Genomic DNA, 14,769 nt, shown 5'->3' on the forward strand with positions numbered 1-14,769 from the left:
TGTAAGTCTGGTACCCTGTTATTTTTGAATGTCATAGAAATACGTTGCTACACCACTTAGTCTGTAATTTTAGTACTAAATATGACAGCAATAATTCTAGGAATGAGAGAGGTATTTACTATAAACAATTCCAAAGAATAATAAGACCCACCATCCTCCAGAATCCATTTTTCTATCAGTTATGCATATATTACTGACAGTATAATCAGCTATGGAGTGTGTACCATCTGCAGAACTGGAAGCAGCAAAAGGGACACTTCTGTCAAGTTGGAGTCCTAGGAGCAGGATTCAGCTCCCCAAAGCATACTCACCCATCTACTTCTCCAGCTATACAGAAAGCCCAGGGTGTCTCTGAGCCTGAGACTGGAGGAATGACCTCAGCACTAGGAAGCTCAAGCCCTGCTGAGACAGGTGAGCAGAATACGTGGCACCAATGAGTTTGCACCAGAGATTGATAGGTTCTACAGGAACCAGTGCCCCACACTGCACAGGAAAAGGTATGGCCAGAGGCCTAGAATGGGATCTAGCACAGCTGGAAATAAAAATCCGTGACTTCTGAAAGCAAGGATGATCCCTCTCCAACTGCAGATGTTTATTGCAAAACTGTTGAAGCCAACAGGAAAACTTTATTAAAGAAGAGAAGCTGGATGGAAGAGAAAAGGAACATGCCTGTAACTTATGAACTGGAAGACATGAGTGGTAGAGATATTAAAATCATAAGGAGAAGAGAATTACGGAAGAAGTCCAAGTGTAAGTGTTGTATGAAGTAATGTAGCCAAACAGTAAAAACAGGACATACTAAAGGCTGACATCAAAACAACCTGACCACCATGGGCTAGATAAAGGAGCAGTTACAGCACCTTGAGGTCTGCAGCAAGCAGTGGAGAACTCAAAGTCACTGCCTGTCCTCTCTTGTCCTTCTGCACTGACCTGTGATGATGAACAACAGCTTGGTGTGGGCCTAGAGCCACCATCAAAGCTTACTGCATCTTCCCTTGGCAGCCTTGGCTTCTTTCTCCTGGAAAACATTTAGTACTGTCCCAATAACAAGGCCATAGGGCATTCATAGAAAGTTGTCATTTCCACCACCTTTGAAGCCCTCCTGAGGACTGAGGCAGACTGAGGGCTGCTGCCAGCTGTATTTGGATGCCTTTCAATCACAACTTTTATGTTTTCTCCCCCTCTTCTCTTCCCTTCCCTCTGTAGCACATCCTCAGGTGTGAGGCTACAGCATGGTTTCCCAGTCCATATCCTTCTGAATACCTGCAGCAGCATGGAGACAACATGCTGAAGCAAGGAAAAGGGGAAGTGCAGCTCCTTTGACCCAAATGTCCATCAGAGAGAGAGAAAAGAAAGCTGGTGTATCTTTGAGTGTTTGATGGACTACAGAGCCTTCCTCCACTGGTTGCTTGCAGCCATTGCTGAACAGATCTCAGGTTACCCAAGACTCTGCTCAGGCAGGGTGGGGCCCAGAGCTCTTGCCAGAGCCAGCTGCTATGAAGGACAGGAGTTGGACTCCAAAAGGGCAACTTTCTCCTCCTCGTCCCCCACAGCAGGAGTGGGCAATGGGCAGCTACCAGCAGCCTGCTCTGCCCCAGGGACTCTGCATCCTGTGGGCTGCTTTCCTCTGTGGCAGCCAGGAGAGAAGGGGCAGCCTCAGGCATTGGAGTGGTGAAAAACAGCAGGTTCATGCTAAGCAGTGAGAATGGAAGGGGCAGGCTCTTAGAGGGAAATTGTTACCTCATGTTGAATTTTTGTGTGCACTGAATGCAGAGAGGGCCAGAGCCTCTTGCTGCTCCAAGAGCCCTTGGACAGCTGTGAGGCCAGAGCACACCAGACATGTCCCTGTAGGTTCCATGACAGTGCTCTCACCCTTGACTGCCTGTCCAAACTGAGCAAAAACTGAGTTCCCGAGCTACACAGGCTCTGCACAACATTGGGATGACCACAGTTTGGTGGGTATGCCAACCCAGACAACAGCTTGTCTTCATCCCCTGCTCTGCAGAAAGAAGATAAGTGCCCTCCCATGAAACCCCAGCTCCACTGCCATGACTATTCCTTGCCAAGCAAGATGCCTGGGAGTATAGGAATAGGGGAGGAAGCCTCTGGAACAAGACTTTTCTGCCCACATGCAGCCACAGGCTAAAGACATGCAACCCTGGCACTTCCTGCTGTTGGTGCCACTCTGTGTGCTCTGCACTCTGAAACGAAGAAACCCTCTGGAACTGCTTGTTTCTCTGGATGCTCATGTGGCAAGACAGGGTTTGCAGTATAAGTGTATGTTGTCATGTCATCAGCCCTTTGTGCTATGCTCCCTGCCAAAGACACCTTCAAACTCTCCATAGCCAGTACATCTCACACATTTCAGCCCAAAAGTATAGTGCAATGTTTCATCCTCAAGAATGCAACTTTCTCTCTTTACCTATCAGATACCACATATGAAGGCTGTGGAAAGAAAGACTGTCCTGAAGTTCTAGACCTTGGCCTTTTTGCAGTATGGTAATTTTCCTATATCCAATTAAGTCAGCGAAAGCCTGCAAATTATAATAGGCCCCAGGTTTCATGCTCCCTCATTTTGAGGCCAGCATCCATCCCTGTGTAACTGATTCAAAACAGATCAAAATGTAGTTTGGGGAAGTGAACATGTCTTCACAATGTGACAACAGCCATGAATGCAGATAGAGCCCCTTGTTGACAAAACACTGGTTAATATAAAAGCAGATACTTAAAACTATTTGCATATTCCGGCAGCCAAACAACTCTTGCAGTCACAAAGTGAGCTTAAGTCTTCTTCTTACCTTGTTGATTCACCCACCACTGGCTACAAAGAAATCCATATGCAAACATTCCTCACTCCAAGATTAAGTCTTCTATGAATTGTCATAATTTATAGGAAAGGATGGATCAGGATTATAGATCCTGGTTTCACAAAGCCAGTTTCTACATACTGTGACTAATAGTTCCTTTCAGGAGAATTTTATTCAGAAGAAGTTAAAAATATATAGGCAAATCTGAGTGTGCATTGAAGTCTCATCACAATCAGCAAAGCCAGAGATAATTTAAGGGAGTCAGATTTAGGCCTGCATTTTCATGTTTTCCTAAATTGAAACCAATGGGAGACAAATTTTAACAGGACCATTGACCTTGAATTGGGCCATTATTATATATTTTGGAACTCTTCATTATCTGCTGTGCACTTTAGGTTCTTTCCACATTTACTCTGCATATCTTTCCTTGCACATGCAACATGAGGACTTTTAAGCACCAATTAATAGATATGTAGAGGAGATGACAGATGGCTTAATTTAGAAATGGGAAATACTAACATCCACATAAAGCAGCATTCTGCACAGCTGTCACTCTTCATCATTCCTCTCTGCATGCATCTTCAGTATTACAGTTATATATACCTGCTTAACTAGCAGACAAGCACATTGTTGATATTAGCTAAACTTAAACCAGCTTTTAAACTAGTGGCAACTCAAGGTTTCTGCACTGTCTCTCATAGACTTCTAGATTCCTGTCAGAGCTTTGAAATTCAAGGTAGGATTTCTCTGTGTTAGGTAGTAATCCAGTCACCTGAAAGTAGGAGTAGTAACTAGCATTAAAAGTGGGAACAAGTGCACCTTCGAGAAAATACATTCATATTGATCCTTAATTTCTCTCTCAGATCCTCTACCACTTTCTCAGAAGAATACTGGCAACCATTTGGCTTTCATAGTTTCATGTCACCACAAACCCTTATTTGCTAGATGGAAGCACAGTGCACAAAGCAATAGTGAGCCTGTGGAAATGCTAGCTGCAGCTCTGGAGTGCAGGTGTGCACAGGCAGAGAACAGTTCTCAAAATGCCTCTCTTTAGCCCTTATCAACAGTTTAAAATACCACATTTATGGACAATAGCTAAATGATGCCTGATAAAATCAGTTTTTTTCAAAAATTATCATAGAAGCATTAATAAAAGGTTAGAATTTCATGCTCAAAGCATAGCAAATTTTCACTGAAGCTATAACCAAGTCACTAATGCTCTAATTTGCTTTCAAATATGAACCATGGCATTAGATGAGCACTTGACCTTCATCTTCCACATTTAAAGACTCAAATGAAATATTTGCATTATCAATATGTGACGAAACAAAACGAATCAGAAAAAGCTCTATGCACAGCATTTAAGTACCAATCTTGATTCAGGTTTTTCATATCCTCTTATTAAGGAGAGGTAAGATCTGGGTTCCTATTTAATAACTCACCCATTTTCAGGTATATTCTTTTTATCAAACTACTGAAACCAACAGTCTTCTATTCAGTACTTCACCTTAGATGTTTCCTCAGGATATGATGGAGAGCTGATTACTGAGATAGACAACGAATTAGGAATAGTGTTCAGTGAATGCTACATGCTATAGGATATTTTTTATTTCTGTTTTGATATTGCTTTCTTTTTATTTCTACTACCAAATGGTAAACATGTGCACATAGACCTGACTGAGGGACTTGTAACTACAATTACATATTTATATGTGAAGGGATATGTATTAGAAAGGAAATTGGCAGATTTCAGGTTACTTTAGCTTGGATATTCCTACAAACAAGTATTTCCGTTTTTGTACTAAAGCCAACTGAAGAAGAAATCTTCCTTTTAACTAGATTCCCCACACCAATTTGATTAATAATTTTATATCCTTACTGACCCTAGCACTATAATAAATGTAAATTTAGAAATGGCTAACACACTTCAGGAGGCTGAATGGTTGTTGACAAAGGACTTGCACAGATTTGCATGATTCTGTGTTGCTGTGAGAGCACTTAAAGAGAAAAGAGAGCCATGAAGTCCATTAAAACTTCAAACTTACTTAAACTGAAGCAAATATTGATACTAAATGACATTACTGATATTACATATGGAGGAGAGGACAAAGGCAAACGAAATGGATTTACTATCTTCCGTTTGCAAATCACAACAGTGACTGAATTCTCAAGGAAAAATCTGTAGTTTCTATCATGTGGAGAGCTAGGAGGAGCACAATGATTACCCAATAGAGAGCTCAACTAGTGCTTTTTAGCCAAATGACATCCTCCTTTCTTCTTCATTGGCATGCTTTACTTTCAAGACTTGCATCTCCACAGGTGCCTACATTCCAGGTGGGAAGGGAGGAATGCCCACCAGGGAAGGGGTCAGCTGTGGCAAAAATACCTCCTACCTCCAGCAGTGGGGAGGGTGTCATTGCTCACACAGCCAAAGAGAGCAACAAACTGCCCCATACACTTGCTGTTTTTTTATCAACTGGTATCTCCCTATTGAAATGTTGCAGTTCTTATAAATATTCCTGCTTCTCAGGATGAACATGACCATGTTGAAATTGACAGGTTGCACTAAGTCCTTGACATTGCTCCCCAAGCAATCCAAGCATGTTTCCTGTTTTCAGTAGAAAGGAATGGAAAAAATCAAAGAGAATTTTAAACTTCTCATTTTAGCATGGGAAACTGAGCCTAGAATGCTGTTCAACAGCGTGACATTTAGGAAAAGAGAGGAATGCTGCTGAGTGACTGGTCAAAGACACTGCTAAAACAAAATATTAAGAATCCTTTAACTTTCTGAAATAGAACACTGATTTAGAATTTATTCATTATTGTGAGTGGAATGCACTGTAATTTACTTCTCTTGTGATGAATATTGAGTTAATGACCAAAGGATTTGGGTGGAGAATAGAAAGTGAATTTTAGCTGAAAGTAAATTTGCTAAAATTTCACATCAATCACAAATCAAAAATTATGAGTTTTGGTTCTCTGAAACTTCATTAAAAAAGTATTTAGTTTGGGCTTGAAAAAAAAAAGGGAATGTAAGATTTTGGCCTTTTTAATAAAAAAACCACATTTTTTCTCCACCATTTGCTTAGAGATCATGATAATAAGCCACTGTCCCTCCAAAAAACCCACAAAACCCAGGAAAATAAGTTTTCATCATTCCACTACAATGGGTCAGCTCTGTTGATGTTCCTTTTTCATTCTCAGGTCAGCTTCAAACATGTTTTAAGTCTTATTTTCTAAGGACTGTGACTTACATACCCTGATTTTTTGTGTGCCAAAGTTTAAGATAAAAATCACATATATCTCCAGGTAACACAGATTTTAGTACACTAACTAAAGGAAAGAATTATTTTAAAATGACTGGTCTGCATTTCAGGGGATGTGGGAAAGATACTATCACTGCCTAGCTGAAATGTTCTACAGACTGGACCCCCAGATATAACAGATATAACCCTGCTGTAACAGGAACTACAAAGAGCCTGGAGGATCTACTTTTGAATCTTGTGTCTGGTGCCCTTTTCAGCTGGCCTGGGAATGTAGCTCTCAATTCCTAACAGTTCCATCACTACCGATAGTCTGCTTCAGAAGAAAGATTGAAAAGAATGGTTCCTCAAGGAGACACAGGCACAACTCAGTTTCCATTACCTCTGTCTGGCTTGCAGCAGCAGAAACTCTTTTTACATTTCCATCTCACTAAAAGCCCCATCCTTCAGAGATGTGGCTGCTGTTTCAGTACGTGCCATGGAACGTTCTGAAATGCTGTGTTTCAACACCTCTGCTGGAAAGACAACATAAAAGAAGAATCAGGCCAGACTAGCATTTCACCTGCAGTGAGGCAGTGGAGCCAACAGGCATGGCACAACAGGAGCACGGGCTGAACCAGCAATGGTAATTTTCACTGCTGCTCCTGGTAGTGACATTGGTGAGTGACTCACTGCAGCCATTCCTGACACCTTCCATGGAGCATTAACTGGGAATGAGAACTGTTCTCTTTTGCAGGCACTCTCAAGGAAGCAGGAGTTAGAATCCCAGAGCCTTTCCATGCAAAGAAATAAAACTTAGACCAAGGTTTATTTCTGATTTGGAGTTATTCAGTCTTTGGACTACAAATGTAGGGAGCTGACTAATATCAGTCATGCATGTAGAACTCAGAAACACACATTGGATTGAAAATGGAAATCCTGACTAAATTACTGTCCTAAAACCAGCAAGGAACTGTCTTAACTAATTTTGAAAAATTCCTCATATTAGTGAGTCAGAGGCACTCCACATTTTTCCTCATTTATTTGTTGTGGAAACTGAAAGAAGCCTTTTTTGTACTGCCATGACAGTGCATTCAAAGAATTTGTAAACAATATCACTTTTATTCTGCAGCAAATTTGCATTCTATTTGCAATTGCTTTATACGTAGGAATTTAAAAACTAGTCTATGCTTCTCTATTACTAGGAAAAAAGGAATATATTTCTCAGATCAAACCCAAATAAACAAAGCAAAAACTTCTGGAATATATTTGCTTTTGAAATGCAAATCTCTGAGATAGGTAATAAATTCAAATGTTCAAGGATCTTCCCATCTCAGTATTTTTTTTTATTTTTTTTTTTTATTACACAAATAATGTTCTTCTCAATTTCCATAAAGAGAGGTCATTTTTCACAAAGGATAATCAAGAAATCTGGACTGGCCAATCCAAATCTGCCATTGTCCACATACAACCACAAATTTAAAGAATGAGAGTGATTGAAACCTTGGGCATGCTTGAAAAGTCTCAATTAAATCCATCAAGAGAATACATTTCCATTAATATTTTGATTGCAATGATGTAAAATTTTCTTAACAGAAAAGTGCTTAATGATAAATATTTAGGACACATGTACAAAGACATTTCATGTAACTGTTTCCTAGATCACAAGTAATAACATTTTTTAAACCAAACCAGAACAGTATTATTATAAGCTTTAAAAATTTAAAATAACTTTTTAGGAAATAAAAAAATAATCTTGAGGAATAAATGGGCAGCTTTATCTTCTAACATTGGCATTGAAAAGCAGAGAAGTGATACTGAAGACTGAAAACACTGTTCCACTGCAGAAAATTAATTTTTCAAGCTACCACCGTTTCAATTCTGTTTGCTGTGCTTTTTACTCAAAATAAGTGAATTTAGAATACACTGCAATAGTAAATAATTGTAAATTTGTTCCATGTCTGAATGACTGTTAGAGGAGACAGAGCTGTATTAGAAACAAGCGTTACCAATATTGTATTCTGATTTTTTCAACACTTGAAAAGATACAGAACCATCATTTATTTTCTCTCCTTCTGGGAGATGAAATTGTGCTCTTTTAAAAAAAGTAGAAAACTATTTTACTTGTTAACAGTGAAGCACAGTATTTTGTGCCATCTTTGAAATTTAGCAAAGGGTGGAAAGATTGTGTTTCTAGAACTGCAAAGTGCCATAAAACATAGAAAAAATGCCAACAGTGATTGATAGATTTTAAAAGGAATGCTTACTTTAATGGTTGTCACAATAATTTGTGAAAGCAAAAGTATAGATAGGAAACAAGATTAAACATAAATGCCATAAGAAGGACAAACAGTAAGAAACATTTTCTTCCGAGGAATATTACTAAATTTGTGTATTTCAGTGAGATACTGTCAGGAGCTGATTTTCTTAAATTATATAGAAGCTTTGAAATGTCATGTCATAGCTCACTTAAATGACATATAGACCTGGAGTCCTATGTTAGAAGGATAGTCTGTTTTATTCGGAGCAACTAGGTATTGGAATCTAGAAGAATTCTGAAAGAATTCAAAAATTATTTTTTTTCAAGAAAGAGAGATGTGTTATGGTTAGCAGTGTATTTTTAACACACACTGAGGCGATTCTGTTTTGAATTTGCATTTTATTTGTATTTTGTTTTTTCTTTTACTATAAAACTATGAGAACTAGAATATTAAGAGAGTTACCACAACTTTATTTTGGTTTTATGTTGTAGACTGATTCCTTAAATCCTACTCTGTCATTAACCATTATATGTACTATGACAATATCCAGGAGACCTTGTCACAGATCAGTAACCCCTTGTGTTCAGCAAAATAAGAAAACATGCAAATGAAAATGTATCCAAGCAAGGAAACTTAGCTATATGACAAGAGAAATGGGTCAATACAGAGGGAGAATGGAGTAAAAGAAAGATCTCCAGCCAACGGTCTAAACAGACTGACCACTGCAGAGGTCAATAAAAATCATAGAACAAGTGAGTTTTTAGGGGAACAACAAAGTGATTATTCACCAGGGGCTATTCCCAATGATGCCAGGTGGTCCAGGAAAGAGAATTAAGGGTTTTCCCTAGCAACAAGTGGTTGGTGCATTAGTGAGATACACCAGGGTTATTTAAAAGTAGAAAAAGAGGCTGACTAACTGATAGTGCCTGAGATATGTGACTGTCAAGCAATGCTTAGCACAGTGCAGGCTAGCAGAGCCCCACAAGTGAAAGAAAAGAGACTGTGAGCCTGAGGAGGCTGAGCTTCCGGAGGGTACAGGGGCATGGCTGATGCCCATGAATATGATGGATGACCCAGTCATAAAGAAGGGAAATGAGATGATACTGGAGAAATTACACAACTCAGCCTAACTTCAATATACAAAATGATACTGAACTGTGATAAAAGACAAACAATTTATGACTACCTAGCAAAGAATACACTGATAAGAAACAATCTTTGTATGTCAAGAAGAAATTGTAGTGAGTCAGATTAATTTCATCCTGGGTTATCTAACAGCTTAGACTACTGTTGGTGTGACTTGAACATGATTTTCCTAACACAGTCCCCAGAACTTTCTCACAAAAAAAAAGCTGGGAAACATGGTCTAGATGACAGCACTATAAGATGGATGCAGATCCAGTTGAAAAATAAGATTTAGGACTTGGTACAAAATGTTTCCTGTCAGAAAATTGAGGCATATCAGTGTTGTGGGGCTCTCTCCACAGCCTGATATGATCTCACTTTTCAAAATTCAAACTTTCTCCTCACCCCTATGTGAAGTTGTCTAGAGAGTATAATGTCTCCTTTTGAACACTTTTGAAATCAGCTTTTTAATAAAGTTGGGGACAAATGAGTGTCTAGCAGAGAGTAATATAAATTCTGTGTGAGAAAGTTGTCTCAAGAGATGTAGAAAAAGATGTCTAAATATAGGAAAGATTCAGCAGCATTTTAAAAAATGGGAAAGAGGTTAGATTTCTGTTGTCCAGGGATGACAGGAAAAGAGACAATCTGCATTGCATTCCAGAGGGAAGATCTGGTTGCATATCAGAAAAAGCAGTCCACCTGCACATTTAGAAAGCACTCAAATAGGTACCCTGGTGTCTTTATAGAAAATCTTTTACTATTCTGCAGCAATAGGAAGAGAGAGGTATTTGCTCATGACAGAAGAGATGATGACTGTGTCTGAGAAGTAAGTCAGTGACAGGCTGTGTAAGAGATATTTCTGACTGGTTAGGGAAATTCATCACTCACAGATGTCAGGCAAGAGGAATCTTCACAACCTAGGCAAAACCCTGGAAGCAAATATTAAACCACAGGAAATGGCCTCTGGGGTCACAATGATAATCCGTTTAGTTCAGCTCTACCATATTTCTTCCTCCTTTCCAGCCTGTAACTGGAAGTTATGGAACTACTCCATAGTTACTGGAGTAAGGCAGTTTTCAAATGGATCTCCTCATCCCTGTCTAATTTCCAACAGTGTCTATCAGCTCGCTGTCTGTTAATTTGTCCCACCCCTTTTGGAAAACCTGCCAATACTCTGCTCTTCACAGACTCCTGAGGCAACAGAGAACTTCCACTGATTCACCAGTTGCTTTTATCTGTTTTAAGCTACAGCTCCCTATATCCAGTCTAGTGGGACTTGGTGAATAAGACTTTGACAAGCATTTTTCTCATTAACCACCCACATGATTTTGTAAACCTGGAGTACATCCCCATGACTTTCTCCTCTCCAAACTGCAGACTTGTTACCACTTCTGCTTCTTCATAAAAGGTGGCTACTTCAGCCATTTAGGTCTTACACTAACTTCTGTGGGGTAATGGATTTTAATGACAGGCAGGAAGGGAACACAGCCCCTCTTTTCAGGTTTCACATTTACCAAGTAATTTTACATTACAGGTAATTTTGGGTAAAACCTGACAAGAAAAAGCCACAGCAAAAATGTTGCCACAGCCCCACTTAGAATGCCAATGAATGTAAACCTGTTGCCTTATCCAGTATCTACTGGTTTTATTTTAAAAATGCTGTTTTTTTATTCTGTCTTCTGTTTAACCACGGTCTTGCCCTGTAGCTGCATTTCAGAGAAACACCTCATATAATCCATTTCAATGGTCACCTTTGTGGCTGAGAGCTGAAAGTAATTTGGTTTTGGCCTTTTGTTTGTAATACCAATTGAGCCGTCTTCCTAAAGAACAAATGGCCATTTGTGTCTCTTCACTAAGACATGGTAGGAGAGGCCACTAGATGCAGAATTACACCTGGACAATGGGAGTGAAGCTAATGGGCACCACAACAGCCCTCCCCTATCAACATTTCTGATTCAGACAAGGGAATGGCTAACTCTTTTCCTGCATTTCCTGGACATTTAATGTGGTTCATAACTTCCCTTTTCATTGTAGTTTTACATTCAGTTTCATACACTAAATCTTCTTAGCTCTTTGGTAAGCAGTTCAGATATTACATGAAATATCTTTAGGTGGTGACTTTATGTTGTGCCTTTGGGTTGTGACTTCTCAGTACACAAGGGGATGAGACACCAGTCACCTTAAAATTTAGGAGACTTTAATGGAAAGCAAATCTCAAAACTGATATGAGACAAAAGCACTAGAATAACAAGCAACTTCATTAGAAAATATCTTACAAAATTACTGAATTGTTCTCTGTTATACAAAGGGACTGACAGTGAAAAGAGATACCATTACAATAATGTATTGGAATAATGTTGACAACTCCATAGAGAAACAGAACCAGAAGTTCAAAGTATCATCTCTAAAAGTTTACTACGAGAAAGGTAAACAGTAAAAGGAAGTAGATGTATGACTATGGTTATGGAGGTTTCCATAAAAGCATTGGGAGAGGGAGCTCAGACAACTGACAGGATTCTGGTTTTCCTGATTGACATCATGGCCAGCTCCATCTCACATGTTGGAAGGAGGAATCCCTTTCAGGATCAGACAGTTATGTTTCAGTGGTGGTGACATTTTCTTTCTGCTCCCTGTTGTGATGACAACTGTAGCAGAGCATCTTTGTGATGGCTGAATGGACAGTGATGACATAATCTTTTTTGTCTTCATCATCCTTTGATAAATGTTGGATAGATACAACAGATTGCAAGAGTTTCCCTTAGCAGCAATAGTAGCTTATAAACAACATTATGTCTCTCAGAATATCAAGTTTCTATCTCTCAAAATCACAAAGCAGAATGCAATTAACTAACTCTGTTATACTTAGGATAAACTAGTACATACACACATGGCTGCTTTACTCCTCATTTACAGGACTGCCTCTTTAAAGTATCTGCATCTTTTTAAAATTGCCAATGACACGAGTATGGCATGATACTCAGTGATTTTGTGCCAGTTCCTAAGGATTGAAAGCATTTGAATCCTGTTCTCATGGTGAAATACCTACAACTCTGAAGGTGAGTGATCGAGCAAACGACTCAGATGGGACTGATGAGGATTAAGGCATGATGCCTTACACAGTCATAAAATAAATGGGAAATAATTTTCTGTCTCCAGAGGTGGCAGACAGTTCTTCATTTGTGTGGATGCTTTAGAAGCCCAGAGGTTATGCACAATATCTAAGCTAAAGTAAACCAGGTGAATTATAGAATACTTGCCACAGGCTAGCATATATGGGAAGATATTTTTGTAATGTTAAAAATTTTCACTGATCAGGCATTAAGGAATGTCTAGTACCAAAAGATCATAGAAAGGGTCAATTAAAGATTTTTTTTAAAAAAGAAAATTATTGTGCTTCTAGGCATAATGTGCTTGTCATTTCTTAAAAAGCTGAGGGGCTTATTAAAAACTTATTAAAATCAGTATTAAAACTTATAAAACTTATTAAAATCAGTAATTTCAGAAACATTAAATTGCCAGTTGTGTCCACAAAACCAATCTGTAACAATTATTAGCAACTATTTAATCTAACAAAATTTAGGAAGGATGAAAGACAATCTGTTGTCCTGCTGTCCTAATCTTTGGTGAGCATTATTTTTACTGGCAACATTTTATGGAATTTTGTAATGAATTTTGTAATTTTGGAAGCATAGAAAACACAAACCAATTTTTGTTTCATCTTATGATTTAGCACTTCACATCTTCCATCAATCTTCACATAACCGCATTTTAGCCACTAGGCATCATATTCTTTGAGTATGTTATGTGTCTCTTTAACCTATAACTCTGATGGAAAGACACATAGTTGTAAAAAACCCCCCAACCATACAGTAAAAAAACATGACACATTTACAAAGATAGAATAATGGAATCATTAAGGCTGGAAAAGACATCTAAGACTGAGTCCAACCATTAACCCACCACTGCTGTGTTCACCATTAAAGCGTACCACTAAGTGCCACATCCACATGCCAAATGAATGCTTCCAGGGGTGGAGATTCCATTCTGGGCAGCCTAATGCAATGCTTGATAAGTGAACATTTGTCAGATTTTGTGGTTTCCAGAGTCCTTTTTGGCTGAGGATTTTATTCTGTAGCAGTTGTCTTAAATGTTTTCTTTATCTAATTTTCCTTTATCCAGTAAGGGTTGTTGTATAAAAGGTCTTGTCATCTTCTGTTTCGTCAATGACAACTGACAATTTAGAAATATATCTGTTATTTGCAGAGACCTGTAAATGCTTTCCCATGCTCAGGTTCATAAAGATCCACTACCACAAAAGACTGGAGCAGTGAGAAAAATAAACTATGATCAAAGTCTTTATCAAAAGCTCATCCAGATGAGTTGGAAAACTTCCTCTGATTTTAAATCTGATGTTGTTAACAAGCACCCTTTCCCTATCTCTACTACTACTCATACTAGGGAAAAAGAACCAGGCAGTAAGGAAAGTGTCAGAAAAGGATTTAGATAACCAAATAGGATCCAGTTGGAATTTAAATGCTTTTGAGGGGGGCACATACAAAATTGCCTTCTCAAGAAGTACCTAAACTTCATATGTGCTTTACAAGTTCCCACATATCTACTATCTCACGGTTAAGCCTCAAAAATTTTCAACTCCTCTGTCAGAATCCACTACAACTAAATCTATACTTTCAATTAAAATAATATCAGGGTGCGATGCAAGCAACAAGTTTGCAACCATCCTTCCTCTTATCTGCTTGAATGTGTTCTGGCATGATTTTGACCAACATCGAGTAACGCTATCTTTGAGACTGTTACGGTGCAGATGACATTGCAATTCAGGCCCAAAGCAAGTTTCAGTAGGCAGTGAAGGAATAAATACGCAGTTTTATGGGAAAGAGAAACAGGAAAAAATACATTCAATCTCCCCCTTTTTTTTAATAGGGAATCTAAATACCCATTTTCTTAGCCTGTAGACAGTTTTGGACTGGCATACTCTGTGTTCTTCCTACAGGAATATGCCACTGTGCACAGTGCTTAGTAGTGAGGTCACCTACTTGGCTATTCTAGAATCCCACTAGTTCCTACATTTCTACCTTCTATACAATCCTAATTTATATGGACTGGCCGAAAGAGTAAACCAGAAAATATGCACAGAATAAAAACAATGACTTGCTTTTATTGCTCCCCAAGTTGTAGGCATGAAGATTCACTTTTGATTCTTGTGTTCTCTGCATGGGAATCCAGCCTCAGCATCAGAACTGGAGTGCCCCTTTACTGTTATCACCAACCCCAAATGGGTGATATGACACACATATTGCAATACCACAACCACAA

At 38.8% G+C, this 14,769-nt stretch overlaps 1 protein-coding gene across 2 annotated transcripts in view; it reads right to left on the reverse strand.

Moving 5' to 3' along the window:
• Nucleotides 1–14,769, reverse strand: part of CALCR (calcitonin receptor) — a 155,225-nt gene that overhangs the window by 99,332 nt on the left and 41,124 nt on the right. Inside the window, exon 1 of one of the 2 annotated variants that reach the window (XM_083867199.1) lies at nt 6,453–6,501. The exons of the other annotated variant lie outside the window; for it this stretch is intronic. The gene's annotated coding sequence lies outside the window, so the exon portion shown is untranslated. Of the gene's footprint in view, nt 1–6,452; nt 6,502–14,769 lie in introns of those variants that run through there. 2 annotated transcript variants of the gene reach the window in all.

Source organism: Zosterops lateralis (assembly GCF_965231275.1).
Source record: "Zosterops lateralis genome assembly, chromosome: 1".
Classification (NCBI taxonomy): domain Eukaryota; kingdom Metazoa; phylum Chordata; class Aves; order Passeriformes; family Zosteropidae; genus Zosterops; species Zosterops lateralis.